Below are 15,213 nucleotides of genomic sequence, written 5' to 3'. Positions count from 1 at the left end.
TGCATACTCAAGCAAACAAGCTCCTAGGGGCTTCAAACTATCTTAAACCCCAACTACAACACATCAAGCAACCACAAATATCATACATTGCTTAAAAACTTAACATAACCCATAAAAACCAACCAAAACCTAAACATGCATTTCTACCCCATAGATCAACTTAAAACTTGTTTAAAACATACAGTGAGCTCAAGATCGGCCCTTACCTCTTGAAGATCGAGAGAAAAACGACCCTAGCTTGGAGATGGGGGAGATTAAGTCTCTTGAACTTCAAAAGCTCCAAAACTTGCTTTATACTCAAAAATCTTCAAAACAGGGTGAAAACTTGTGAAAATCTTGAAAGATCTGAAGGAAGAACTCAAAAATTGGTGAGGCACGGCGGAGAGCTCACCTTGGCCGAAAATGGGGAGAAAAGCTCGCCCATTTCGGTTAAGGGACCCCTTTATAGGTGGCTGGCCAGGCCACATTCGGGAGCCGAACGTGCCCCCGCATGCATGCCATGTTCGGCGGCCGAACATAAGGTTCGGCGGCCGAACCTGGACTTCCCTCGCTCATGGTTTCGGGGGCCTAAGGCACACCCAAAGCGCATGCACATTCGGCGGCCGAACTTGAGGTTCGGCGACCGAACCTGGGTCTTCCTCCAAGATTATTTTCATGCAAAAACTCATTTCTTACTTGATTAAAACCATAAAATACCTTAAAACATTTTATGAAAACATGACTTTACCCTTCTAGAGGTTTTCGACATCCGAGATCCCACCGGACGGTAGGGATTCCGATACCGGAGTCTAGCCGGGTATTACACCTTTCAAATAATTTTGCAACGCGAATCTTTCCTTTTCAGACACAACTTGAGTAGCAAGTACCTCTAGGGCAGCACTTTCAACTATAAAAAGACACATAAGGAGCTTCCCCATGCTTTTTCAACACTACCTTGGACACACCTACGGGATTGCAAGTGACACTATCTCTTCTTCTTCCTTTCTTTATTTTTTGGTTTTTGTTTCAGCCATGAGTGGCTGAAACCTTTAATTCTAGTTGAAGATTGGTTGAAACTAAGGTTGTTTTATGGATTGTGAGATCTGAACACATATTGTTTGTCTTTTGGTTATTCAATATTCATACAGTTCATGCTTGAATTCTACTATTACTTTGTTGTTTTGATCAAATTGGCCTCTTGATTCTTGATTGCAAGGTGATTAATTGTTAGTTTGGATAATTTTAAGTCCGTAATTGCTTGAATTGTTCAAACATAAGAACACTTGGTGTAACAACTAAAGAATTGTATGATCTAGCAACATCTCATGCGTTTGAGTAGTTAGGATTGGATCTCTCTCTTTCTTCATGCAACTAACAATTGTTTGATGCCTAAGGCCCAAGGATGTTCCTTGGTAATTTGTTAATTAGTAATTAATTAGAGGACGTTCTCTAATTGGTTTAATCATAAGGAGAGACATAGTGGTGAGAAGCGTTTTCCATCTCCATAACTAATCTATTGAATCAGTCAAAAGAACATAAGTTTCAATGATCAATCCAAACAACCAAAGTGGATCCAACTCTTCAACTAGACCTTTCTCATATTTGATTTTCATTTTATTTTTATCATTTGCTTATTTAATTGCTTTCAGTAGTTGTTAAATTGAATCAATCTCAAAACCCCCCATTTTACTTTCAGTTTAGTTGGTTCTAGTTTTATCTCGTTTCAGTTTGTTTTGCTTTCAGTTTATTTTGCTTTCAGTTTATTTTGCTTTCTATTTATTTCTCTTTCAGTTTATTTCGCTTTCAGTTTGTTTTGCTTTCCATTTATCTCGTTTCAGTTTACTTCTCTTTCAGTTTATTTTTATTTCAGTTAATTTTCTTGGTCTTGATAAGAAAAATAGGTAAGTTCTCAATTCTCTGTGGATTCAATCCTTTCACCACTATCTACAGTTGTAAAATTGTTGATAACCAGAAAGGTTATTTTTGACCGGCTTCGACAAACGCGAGTCACGTACTTCAGAGCGAACCATCCAAGAATAATAAGGAAATGAATAGTCTTCATAAGACCATCTAGGTTTCCCAGCTTTAGCAACAACAGCTTTATCAGGGAGTGAAGACCTTAGAAGACAAATGTTCCTCCTTATTGCAAGCTGTTAAGGATGCTGAGGACAAGGCTACTTCCTTGGCTGAGGAGCAGGTTCTCAAATTTAAGGGTTTTGAAGAGTACAAAAAGCAAATATATGAAGAAGCCTAATACGGAATAGATGATAATCCCTTCTTAAGGCTTCCAAAGTGACCCATGCTCAATTAATGAACAGGCCTTATTGTACCTGGTGCTTCTGCTACTCCTCCTGGTTCTCTCAATGCCTCTGTTAGGAATTCTCTAAATGTCTGAGCTGGTTATTTTGATATTTTGTTAAACTTGCTTATGTCGTACTATTGAGATTTATGATTTGTTAAATGCCAATTTCAAGTAAAAGTGATTAAGTTTAATTTCGAGTATTGATGTTATTGTGGATGTTATATGATGGCCTCGAAGTTAACTTCAATATGAACTAAATCATTAGCCTTGTTATTTCTAACTAATCATACTAGACTATGTCAATGAGTGAGGAGTCAACTTGTTTATTGATATCCCAACAAAAAACCTTTTCACATCGTTTATTATTCTATATTTTTTTGTTGTAATCACCAGTGTTACTCCTATATGCCTAGTTTATTGGCCTTGAAGTCAATGCCTTTTATGGTTTTGGGTTTTCTTTCTTTTAAATGCTCAGCTTTTCCTGGCATCAGGGTCAATTTTTGAGGCTGACGCCTACTGTAGTTGTAAGTCTTCTCATGTTTAGCTGCTAATTCGGCTTCTCTGGCGCCGTTAATGTCCGAGGCTAGCACTTGCCATGGTTGCAGGTCTTCTCATATTTAATTGCTAACTCGGCTTCTCTAGCACTAAAGATCAATATCTGAGACCAGAGCCTACTGTGGTTACAGGTCTTCTCATATTTAATTGCTAATTTGGCTTCTCTGGCGCAAAGGGCCAATGTCTGAAGTTGGAGCCTGCCATGGTTGTAGGTCTTCTCTTATTTAACTGCTAACTTGGCTTCTCTAGCGCCAGGGTCAATGTTCGAGGCCAGATCGTGCTGTGGTTGCAAGTCTTCATATTTGATTTAAACAAAAATTTGATTTTAAAGGTGCCTCATTCTTTACTTCTTTTTATTTATTAATATTTTTAAAAAATAGAGAATATATGAGTATAAATTTCTATTAAAAGTACCTCTTAAGGTGTTGAATGTTCTAGGCATGCGGCTCAACTTTTCCATGCAGATCTTCAATTCTATAAACTCCTATTCTAACGAATTTGGTTACATTAAATGGTCTCTCCCACGTTGGTGCCAGCTTTCTAATTCCATCTCGTTTCCCAGTTGCTTCTAACCTTCACAACACCAAATCACCAACTCTAAGAGGTCTTTCTTTCACTCTTTGGTTGTAATACCTTGCTACCCATTGCTGATATATTGTTGTGCGCAAGTGAGTTTTATCTCTCAGTTGGTCTAGGATGTCTAAGTTGCTTCTTAATTTCTCATCATTGGTATCTTCACTACTGAACTGCACCCGATGTGTGGGCACTTATAATCCCACAGGTACTACAACCTTAGTTCCATAGGCCAATAAAAAGGGAGTTTCTCTTGTTGCTGCCCTTGGAGCAATTCAGTAGGCCCAGATAATGCTAAGGAGCTCGTCTACCCATATTTTTTTATCCCATTCAGCCTCTTCTTTAATCCTTGAGGGATTGCTTTGTTTGTTATCTCTTTCTATTTGTTGGTTTGCAGGTGAGCTATGGATGAGGATCGATGTTATATTCCTATGTTTTGAATAAACTCCCTGAACATTTTTCAGTCAATTCGCTTCCCATTATCTGAGATCAAAACTTTTGGGATGCCGAACCGACATATCATGTTCCCCACACACAGTCAATTATCTTCCTTGCATTTATGTTTGGTATGACTTCTGCCTCCGGCCGTTTTGAGAAGTATTTCACGGCCACTATCACGAACTTTCTTTGTCCTGTTGTCTTCAAGAATGGACCTAACATGTCAATTCCCCATTTAAAAAAAAGGCCAATGACTAAAGATACTCATTTGTTTCACTGTTGGCACGTTAATCCCTCTACTAAACCTTTAGCAGACATCACATCTTTTTATAAACTCCTCTATCTCTTTCCTGAAGGTCGGTGAATAATAACCTAGTGTAAAGATCTTGTTAACTAGAGTTCTCACTCCCTCATGAGTTCCACATACTCCTTAATGTATTTCCTTGATGACCCGAAGAGCCTTTGACGAGGCTATGCACCTCAGCCACAAAGTTGATCTCCCCCTTTTATATAGTACCCTTTCAGAACCTGGTATTTAGTTGCTTTTGCTGCAATTCATTTTGCCTCAACCTTATTTTTTGGGAGTTTTCCTTATTCGAGCTATTCTATGAAAGGGTTTATCTAGCACGGCTCAACTCCAACCTGCATTATTGGTGAAGGTCTCTTAAAACTCAGACATATTTATTTCTTCTATATATACCTCCCCAGGCAGCTGCTCTAACTCCTCTATCCACAAATGACTAAGTAGATTAGCTTCTTCATTATTACCTCTAGGTATCCCACTATATTGGATTGACACCCCTTAGTCAACAAATTCTTTCTCTATCTCTCTTATCTTACCTAAGTACTTTTGCATTGTCGCTTCTTTTGCATGTTATATGCCTTTGACTTGATTGATGACTAATTGAGTGTAACACCCCTTACCCGTCTATAAAATAGCTTAGTAAAGGATGCCACATACTATACTATATGCAATTACATATGTGGACTTAAGTTAGCTTTTACATGATAAATTATTATTTGGTTTGTTTAAATACATGTTAATTCACCAAACAATTTTAAATGGTGAAACTGCAAGAGTCTCCCCTGTTTATTACCAATTATCCCTATGAAAAAATAGTCATACAATCTCAATGTTTGCTCATTTCACATTATTTAATCTATAAATAGAACATAATAACTTAAAATAATAAACATATTTATTTATATTCATACTATTTTCAACACTCATTTACAGACTCGGTAGACTACTAATGTACATGCCAAACATAAACAACCTCTGTACAAATCTTGTATATAACTGGTTATGATGATGTCTTTGTGCTGATGCAGAACCAGACCTCCTAACTGTTGCTTCCTTTATCTATTACCTGCGCTTAAAAAAGTCCAATGCGCTGAGCTTATGCCCAGTGGGTGAATAACAATATATATACATTCAAATATAAGTAGGAATACTCATGAAAGTTACAACAAAATCATTTTATAAAATGAGTAAAAATTTATATGTCAGTGGGTGAAAAGTGGACAAATTAAGTCATGAAATTTTGTAACTTTAAGGTCATTCATATTCTAGTAACCATCTTGTGTGCATGCTAGCAAAGCATTAACAAGTCATATAATTAAATCTTAGCCCCTATAAACTCTTCATTGGATCAACTAGCTAGATAAGGGAAAACTGTATCTGCATAGCACAAAGTGCCAAACTGTATAGCCTGGGGGCCGAATGTTGTGCCTGTATGGCTAAAAAGCCGGGAAACTGTATGACACGTAATGTGTCGAAATATCATATCATGTAGCCCATTAGGGCGCAGTACTACTAAACTGTATATGGCATGCCATACCCTTATGCTATCTATGACTCCCACTGAGGTTTACTAGGGTCAAGAATGCATATTTATATGTTCAATATTTATTGGTATTAAAATTATTCATTTAGATACTTAACATGTTGAAACAAGCAAATATGTCGAACTATATATTCATAAGCAAGCACGTTAATAAAAAGAGTCCTTAAGAGCATACATATGTGTATAATGGACCATATTCACTCATGAGCATATTATTCAGCCATAAACATATTACTATTTCATCAAGAACATGTGTGTAAAGTTTTGGTCTATTAAGCTAGCACGTGCGTAAAGCAGACATGTCAAGCTAGCATGTGTGTAATTTGGCCACAAAGATAGCATGTCAATTCCTTTTAGGTCATCATTTACATTTAGGTTTGTTTCTGCCTGAGATTGGATCACATTTTTAGGTGTCTTTTGGGCATAATTAGACTTATCTTTCTTCATGAACTTTGTGTATTTATGTCTTAGTTTTCTAACAAGATATATTACATCTAATTCTGACCTTCCTGACTTAAGTTATGATTTTTTTTTTTGCAAGCTGCTCAATCAGGTTTTAACCAGTACAGTTTTGGTATCTATTTTTAATCTAACAAAACATATCATATGCATACATTTGCATACAGATTCAAGCTTAACTTTCTTGTAAAAAGTTTTAGGTATACTTTTCAGAATTCATTTGACACTGGTCTTATTTATTTTCATTGAATAAATCATTGGTTATGTTCTAAGTGATACAGACTGTTCCAGATGTACACTCCCCTGTAACCAGTTTATTTTCACTAGTAATTTATATACAATTAATTACAGATTCTGAATTTGATCACTTTAGGAAAATTTTAGATTTTTGTCTTAACTTTCATTTGGTATATGTTAGGCTTAATTTTAATGATTACACAGTAAGTTATGAGGCTTCCAACACAAACTGTCCTGTTGGAACCTATTCTGCCAGTTTTATGTTTTTGGCTCCCATGTTGTATCTATGTGCTTTAAGCCTTCCAATCATCATTTCAACATTCATATTACATATCTGTACAATCAAAAGAGCATTTTCAGCAATCAAAACAATCCCTAATTTTACATATTCATGAGAAAACCAAAGGAAAAATAGAACTTCATACAAACACCAAACTTTTTGCAAATTCTTTTCAAAATCTTTAGGTACACCTTAGTTACTCTTTTTCCTTGCCTTTCCTCCTTGATGTACCTTCCTCCTTTTGAGTTTGTTCTTTACAAAGAATAAGAAAAACATGAGTTTTAATTCATTTAACAATATATAATTAAGTGAAAACATGAAAGAACATATTTACCTATCCTAGTTTTCAATTTCTATCTCTTACCACTTAAGCACCTAAACTTCTCTCCTTCTTCCTTCCTTCTCTATGGTTTCTTTGCTGGTTATTACACCTAGGAACAGATTTTGCATGGATGAAGGCTTTGTCTTTTTGGATAAATATGGTGGAGATGAAAGATAAGAAAGCAAAATGCTTTTCTCTTTCTTTTTGGTGTAGGTACGGCAATGATGGACCAAATGAAAGACAAAGTTTCCTTTCAAGCTTGGTCATCTCTTCATGTATGGCTAGGTGACACATGGTAGGTTTAGGTGAAAATGTAGAAAAAGGTGGAGGCCAAACTTGGAATTTTACTTTTTAACTTTCCATATTCACACTTTAACCTACTAAACTATTCCACATGTTTCAATTTAGTTTTTAAACTTTCAATATTCATAGATTGACCCACTAAACTTACATTTTTGACCTTTAGAAGTTCATTTCATTTAGGTAAGCACGTCGGTTTTAGTAAGCACCTCAAGCTAGCATGTCGGGAAAACCCTTAAGCACCTCTCGATAGCAACTTGATTCCGACTTGCTTATCACATTAGATGCTTTATTTTAAGATATGTCTGCTTTCTTATTTGGATTTTCTATGATTCAATTATTACAGTTTGAAGATGTTAAAATACTATTACTATAACTCTATCTTTGCATGTATAACTGACTCGCAGTTGTCGAAACCGGTCAAAAATAACCTTTCTGGTTATCAACAATTTACAACTGCAGATATTGGTGAAAGGATCGAATCCACAGGGAATTGAATACTTACCTATTTTTCTTATCAAGACCAAGAGAATTAACTGAAATAAAAATAAACTGAAACAAAAATAAAACTGAAAGAGAAATAAACTGAAAGCAAATATAACTGAAAGAGAAATAAACTGAAACGAGATAAAATTGAAAGCAAAAATAACTAAAACGAGATAAAACTGAAATGAGATAAAACTGAAAGCAAAAATAACTGAAACAAGATAAAACTGAAACGAGATAAAACTGAAAGAGAAATAAACAGAAAGCAAAATAAACTGAAACGGGATAAAACTGAAAACGAGATAAACTGAAAGCGGAATAAAAATAAATTGCAGTAAAAGTAAAATGGGGGGTTTAAGATTGATTTGATTAATAAACTACTGAAAGCAATTAAAATAAGCGAATAATAAAATAAAAGATAAATAAATAATAAGAAAGCTCTAGTTGAAGAATTGGATCCACTTCAGTTGATGGGATTGATCATTGACACTTAGTTTCTTTTGATTGATTCAATAGATTAGTTATAGAGATGGAAGACGCTTCTCACCATCATGTCTCTCCTTATGATTAAACCAATTAGGGAACGTCCTCTAATTAATTACTAATTAACAAATTGCCAAGGAACGTCCTTGGGCCTTAGGCATCAAAACAATTGTTAATTGCATGAAGAGATAGAGAGATCCAATCCTAACTACTCAAACGCATGAGATGTCGTTAGATCATACAATTTCCTTAGTTTTTACACCAAGTGTTCTTATGTTTGAATAATCCAAGCAATTACGGACTTAAATTGTAACAGCCCGGAAACCGAACTGCCACCGGCACTAGGATCCAGATCGACTTAAGGTCGCCGGGACCCGTAGTAAGCCTGCTATCCTGTCTGTATACCTGTGACATCCCATACATGATCATACATTTGCTGTAAAAACATAAAACTTTTCTTCATTCTCAGGCTTAACCTGTGCATGCACATTCTCTGTTCTATACTAATCCCTACTAGAGCTCCTCATGGCTCTAGGCGGATCACACTCATAATGTTAAGCCTGGTTTTGCTCATAAACATACAACAATATATGTAAACATAAACTGATCATGTGAAAAGAACAAGGGATTACAACTCTTATAGTCAAGCACCATTCTATACACTATACATAAACCTTATCTCTTTACATTTACATGTCCACACTAGCTATTACAAAACTCTGTACTCTTCCTGTACCCTGCTGAGTTCTCTCTGACCTCTGAACCTGCACAACTGAAGTTAGGGGAGAGGGATGAGCTACGATAGCCCAGTGAGTAGAATAGGCAAATATAGGTGATAAAACATGCTCTCATGGAATGCAACACAGAATCACATCACCTCGGCCGGACGGATCAAAACTCCCTCTATCTCATCTGGGGTACCTAAGTACCATGTGCCTGGTCCCCGTAGGGCTGTTCCAGGTCTTTATGCCTGGTCCTCGTAAGGCTGTTCCAGGTCTTTCCTCTGAGGGCTAATGAATCCTCACGAAGTCCGTGCCGTCTCACATAAGCAATGTACAAGGAGCAGTGCCAAGTACAAGGATAAATGCAATGCATCATCTTTGTGTACACTAATGCACTCACCCTAGAGCATATTCATGATGCATGAAACATGATAAAATATCAGTTCTCATATTAAAACATTAAGTTAAATTCCACTCACCTGGTTATCTCTGCACTGACTCTGCAGGTTCTGACACTGGACTTACTGCTGACCTCCCTGATTCCTCTGGTCCGTACCTACACAGGTGGACTCAAATGAGGCACTAAACTCACTCAAGAACATCTCTACGAAACTCCCCAAAACCCTTCTAAACAATCCTAAAACCATCACATAAAACATGCAAAGGAAAGCTGGACAGGGCACTTTCGGCGGCAGGTTCGGCGGCCGAAACCCCACTCTAGAGACGAAACTCATGCATGTTCGGCGGCACCTTCGGCGGCCGAAGGTCTCGTCCAGAGACGAAACTCACACACTTTCGGCGGCCGAACTCCCTCTTTCGGCGGCCGAAAGTCCCTTTCTAAACCGAAAGCCTAGCTTTCGGGGGCAACCTTTGGCAGCCGAACTGCCTCCACAAAGGGTTCGGCGGCCGAACCTTCCTTCGGCGGCCGAACCTGGTTTTGCCCGAAGGGCAGAACCTTGCTCTGTTTCATGCAAACTTTGCCCAAAAACCTACCAACATGCATATCAACTACTCCCAACTAGCATATACACATATATATGCACAAAGGGGTCTAAAACTACCCTAAAACCCCAAACAAACATAGCACATAACACTTAAACATGCTGGAACACCACAAATCACCAAAAACCTCACCTAAACCTAAACATGCAAACTACCCATACAAACTTCATAAAACCTTTCAAAATCATCAAAGAAGCTCAGGATCTTCACTTACCTCTTACACAACTTGAGGATGAAGGATCCTAACGTGGAGATATGAAGAAAAGCTCTTTCAAAGCTCCAAGCTTCAAAACTTGCTTCTTTTGCTCAAAACCTTCATAAGTCACCAAAACTCTTAAAACTCTTGAAAGATTTGATGAAAATCATGGAAAACATGAAAGTCAACGTGGGGAGAGGCTGAAACTCACCTCTGGCTGCAAGTGGAGGAGAAATAACCTCCTTCCACCGACCCTTGGCCCTTTTATAGGTGGCTGGCCAGACCACCTTCGGCAGCCGAACGTGAAGCCACAACCATGCAATGTTCGGCGGCCGAAAGTGACCTTCGGCGGCCGAACCTTTGCATTTCTCCCTTGTTGCTTTGCTTTCAAAATTCAAGTCTTTTAACCCTTCAAAACATGAAAACCAGTGAAAATACCTTAAAAAACATATGTATTACCCTTCTCGAGGGTTCCGACACCCGAGATTCCACCGGACGATAGGAATTCCGATGCCGGACTCGAGCTGGGTATTACATAAATCATCCAAACTAACATATTATTACTTTGCAATCAAGAATCAACGTAGATCTAAACAACAAAGCAATATTGAAATCAAGCATAAAATTGCACAAATATTGAACAACCAAAAGTTAAACAATGTTTGATCAAGTCTCCCAATCCAATAACAACTAAAGTTTCAACCAATCTTCAACTAGAATAAAAGATTTCAGCCTCTCATGGCTGAAACAAAAACCAAAAATAAAAGAAAAGAAGAAAGATAGAAGAAGAGATGTGAATCCCGTAGGTGTCTCCCAAGGGGAGTGTAAAAGCTGTGTGGAGGCTCCTTATGTGTCTTTTTATAGTTGAAAGTGCTGTCCTAGGTCATACTTGCTTCCTAATTAGTGAAGAGGCTGCCCAAAGTGCTGAAAAGGAAGGAATCGCGTTGCAAATTCTCCGGAACGAAGGAGGCGCGCGGATCAGGCTTCAGAAGAGGAAGGATGCACGCGGATTGCAGAAGAGGAAGGAGAGCGTGCAGTCATTAATGTGTAGAAGTGGAAAGAAATCTGTCCAGTCTTTCCTTTTTAGGTGGAGCTTTCGTTTGAATTTTGAATGTTGAATGAAGAAGAGGCAAGTGCGTCTTCATGAGATCTTGCTGTCTAAATAGGAAGATATGACTGCTGCAGTGTGTGCACATCTTTGAATGAGGAAAGAAAGATATGCGATTTGAATTTCAAATAATCTTCTGACTTAGCTTTCCTTATTTGCTTTTGCTTCTGCACTTCCCTTATTTGAGGACTTTCCTTTTCTGAAAACTTTCCTTATTTGACACTTTCCATAATTGGCTTCACCTTCTGAATAAGGAAAGAAGAATCTGCAATTTGAATTTCAAAGAATCTGTTGATTGCGCTTTCCTTTTCTGGCACTTTCCTTATCAGAAAACTTTCCTTATTTAGCACTTTCCATATTTGAAAACTTTCCTTTTTTGGCACTTTCCATATTTGTCACTTTTTGGCAGTTTTAAGAGCATTTTCTCCAGATTGTCTCTTTACACCTAATATCTGCAAAACATGATTAAAACCACAAAATTAGGTAGAAAAGGTGTAAATAAACATCAATAAGATCATGATAATATGGACTAAAATATGCTCTATCAATAACACTATATGAAATGCAAGTTGGACCTCTAAACAAAACTTTTAGTGCTCTATCTATAAACGAATTATGTGTCAAACGACTATGGATAAGCTAGCACCTCCCCTATTTAGCTCGAGGTCAAGCTAGCACCTCCCCTGAAGCTAATTACTCTAATTTTGGACTGGTACAATTTAAATCTAATAGTTGCTGTAATACCCGGCTAGATTCCGGCATCAGAATCCCTACCTTCCGGCGGAATCTCCTTTGGAATCGGGAATTCTGTAGATGCCAGAGGCTTCTAGAGGGGTAAATTGAGTTTCAAAAATGTTTTTACTGATTTCATGGTTTTAAATGGAAAAAGAATCGAGTTTTGAAAAGAAAAGACCAAGGAGGCAATTGCCAGGTTCGGCCGCCGAAAGTGAAGTTCGGCCGCCGAACATGGGAAGGTTTCGGGAGTGCTTTTGGCCTCCGAAAGCTTTGTTCGAACGAACCAAGGTTCGGCCGCCGAATCTCAAGTTCGGCCACCGAACATGCATGTGTTTAGAGGGCACGTTAAGCTGTCGAAGGTCGTTGACCATGCCACCTATAAAGAGCCCTCAGATCGGAAATGGGCGAGTTTTCTCCCCATTCTCGAGCTCAGGTGAGTTTATACTCTCCTTTGGTCGTTTTCATGCTTTCTCTACCCATCCCTCAAGTTTTCATGAGTTCTACCCTTGTTTTGAAGTTTTGAAGCTTAAATAGGAGTTTTGGGAGCTTTGAGGCTTTTGGAGCTTGGATCCTCCACACCTCCGAGTTAGGGATCGCACCACCCCTAGATCTACAAGAGGTAAGTGTAGATCCTTGCTTTTCTTGTGTTTTAATGAAGTTTTAAGTAAGTTTAATGGAGTTTTAATGGTTGAGTATGGGTAGATATGCATGTTTAGGTTTATGTGGGTTTTATGCCCAATGTATGTTATGAGATGTTTGTGTTGAGGAATTTATGTTAGTTTATGCTCCTTTATGCATGTGGGAGAGTGTATGCATGATTGGGAGAGAGGAAGTGAGGTTTTGAGTAATTTTGATGGTTTTGGCTTATGTGGGTCATAAACTATTTATGTATGCTTTATGATGTTCTTTGTTGGAGTTTAAGCGAGTTTAAGCTTGTTTAAGCTCCTTTGTGCATGGTTAAGGGTTTATGCATGTTTTTAAAAGGTTGGGTGCTTGTTTGGGGTGTTTGGAAGGCTTGGTAGGCTTGTATGCATAAGAGGCTGAGTTCTGGATGAACTCAGGTTTGGCCGCCGAAGGTAGTTTCGGCCGCCGAACCTGCCTGTGGATTCATGGTTTGGCCGCCTAACCTTGCCCCTGAAAGTTGTGTTTCGGATCTGGAGCAGACTTTCGGCCGCCGAAGGTGATGTTCGGCCGCCGAAGGTGCTTGACTTTCGGATCTGGAGTGAGGCTTCGGCCGCCGAACTTGCATGGCTTTCGGCTTTGGAAGGGACATTCGGCCGCCGAAGGTGCCGCTGAAAGTGCCCTGTCCAGCCTTTTCATGGTTATTTTCTATGCATGTTTAAGTGATGTTTAGAGGGGTTTTTGGGTAGTTGTTTATGAGTTGTTTAGATTGTGTTTGGCACCTCATTCGAGTCCACCTCTGTAGGATTGGACCCGAGGGACCGAGGAGGCCATCAGTGTTAGCTGTTGCAGAGTCAGTCCAGCGTCTGCCAGAGGTGAGTAGAACTAAACTTAATCTTTTACTTTAAGAAAGCAAATGCCTAAAGCATGTTCATGCATCATGTTTATATGTAATAGGTTGATTGCACTAGTCACACGAATATGACGCATTGCATTATTTACTGTTGATGTGGATGGACCAAGGCGACCCCAATAGCCCTAGATATGTTATGTTAATGAAGTCCTGAGGAGCCCGAAGGGCCGGGCACCATGATATGTTACAGACAGAGGGAGTTTTGGTGGTCATCATGTCCATCCGTTATGTGAAATATTTGTGCTGTGACGCATTTCATGAAAGCATATAATTAATGAACTGTTTTTCTGTTTCTACTCACTGGGCTTTTTAGCTCACCCCTCTCCCCTAACCCCAGTGTTGCAGGTTTGAGGAAGATTGGAAAGTCTCGAGAGTTAAGGTTTTGCTTATGTAATAGGTTAGTGCTTTAGTGTGGACATGTATTGTAAATTGATATAATGTATTGTAAGATAATGAAATGTAATGTAATGCAAGTATAGTAGAGTTGTGTTATGTATTAGTTCTGTGCTTGGCCCTAAGGCTTGGTTAGTCCCTGTTTAGTACATGATGTACGAAATGTTTTAACGTTGAGTTGTGTTTGAACTAAACTTGTGGCATGTGTTGTTTACCACGCTAGAGTGTTTGATGAGGACTCTAATGGAGGTCTTATGTTTGTGGTTTGATGCATGCACAGGTTAGGTTCTAGTTCTTTGGATGTGATCCCAGCTTGATGTATGTTATGTTGACCCAGCTAGAGTTTTGATGAGGGCTCTAGTAGAGGGTTCTTTATGTTTCCAGTTATGTCGCATACAGGTCAAGCTCGGTCTATACATCTTATGTTGCAGTTTTTATGTTAAAGTTTTGATCATGTATGGGATTTGACCAGGTGATAGGATCTATGTTAGGCTTGCTACGGGTCCCAGCAGCCTTAAGCCGATCTGGATCCTAACGCCGGTAGAGGTTCGGGCCGTTATAGAGGAGTATCGGTTTTCGGGTCGTTACAGAGTGGTATCAGAGCATAGGGCCTCATCAGTACGGTGTGTTGAGCAAAGATGCTCAAGGATTAGAGATATCCCACATCGGAAAGAGGTTGGTTTAGAGGTCATAGAAGGGCAAGCACAATAGGCAGAAATCATGTCCACTAGGATAGAAGGTTGAGTCCTGTCTTGATGATGATGTGAAACGCCATGATTTTATGCATGTGCATTAATGTTATGTATGATATGCTATGTATGCTATGTATGTTGCAGGTTCATGTGTTTCCACATGAACCGTATGATGCTAATGATTGTTTGTATGCTTGTGTGTGTTCTTCAGATGAGCCAGAATGCGAGTTGCTCGTCGGTCTGTGGAATTGACTGGAGTTCCGTCTGAGAGGGAAGGTATGGACACCTTTCCCCCTACTTTGCCAAGAGCGCAGTCGTGGGGAGTCAGCAGATGGGGAACATCAAGGGACCCTAGAAGGTCTTTTGATGTAAGCAGAGAAGGAATGGCTCCAAGAAGGATGTCAGCTAGTGCGAGAGAAGTAGAGATGGATGTTCAGAGAAGAGATATCAGTTTGGGAATCAGAGTGCCAGAGGAAGGCATAGGAGTTTTTCTAGAGGATGCTCAGACTCAGGATTCCAGAATTTCAGGTTCAGGAGGGATTGATCCCTTCACTCTGAGTACATCCTCCA

The sequence above is a fragment of the Manihot esculenta genome, chromosome 1 (assembly GCF_001659605.2).
Source record: "Manihot esculenta cultivar AM560-2 chromosome 1, M.esculenta_v8, whole genome shotgun sequence".
Lineage (NCBI taxonomy): Eukaryota > Viridiplantae > Streptophyta > Magnoliopsida > Malpighiales > Euphorbiaceae > Manihot > Manihot esculenta.
The sequence above is the reverse complement of the archived record's forward strand: the minus strand, read 5'-3'. Positions refer to the sequence as shown.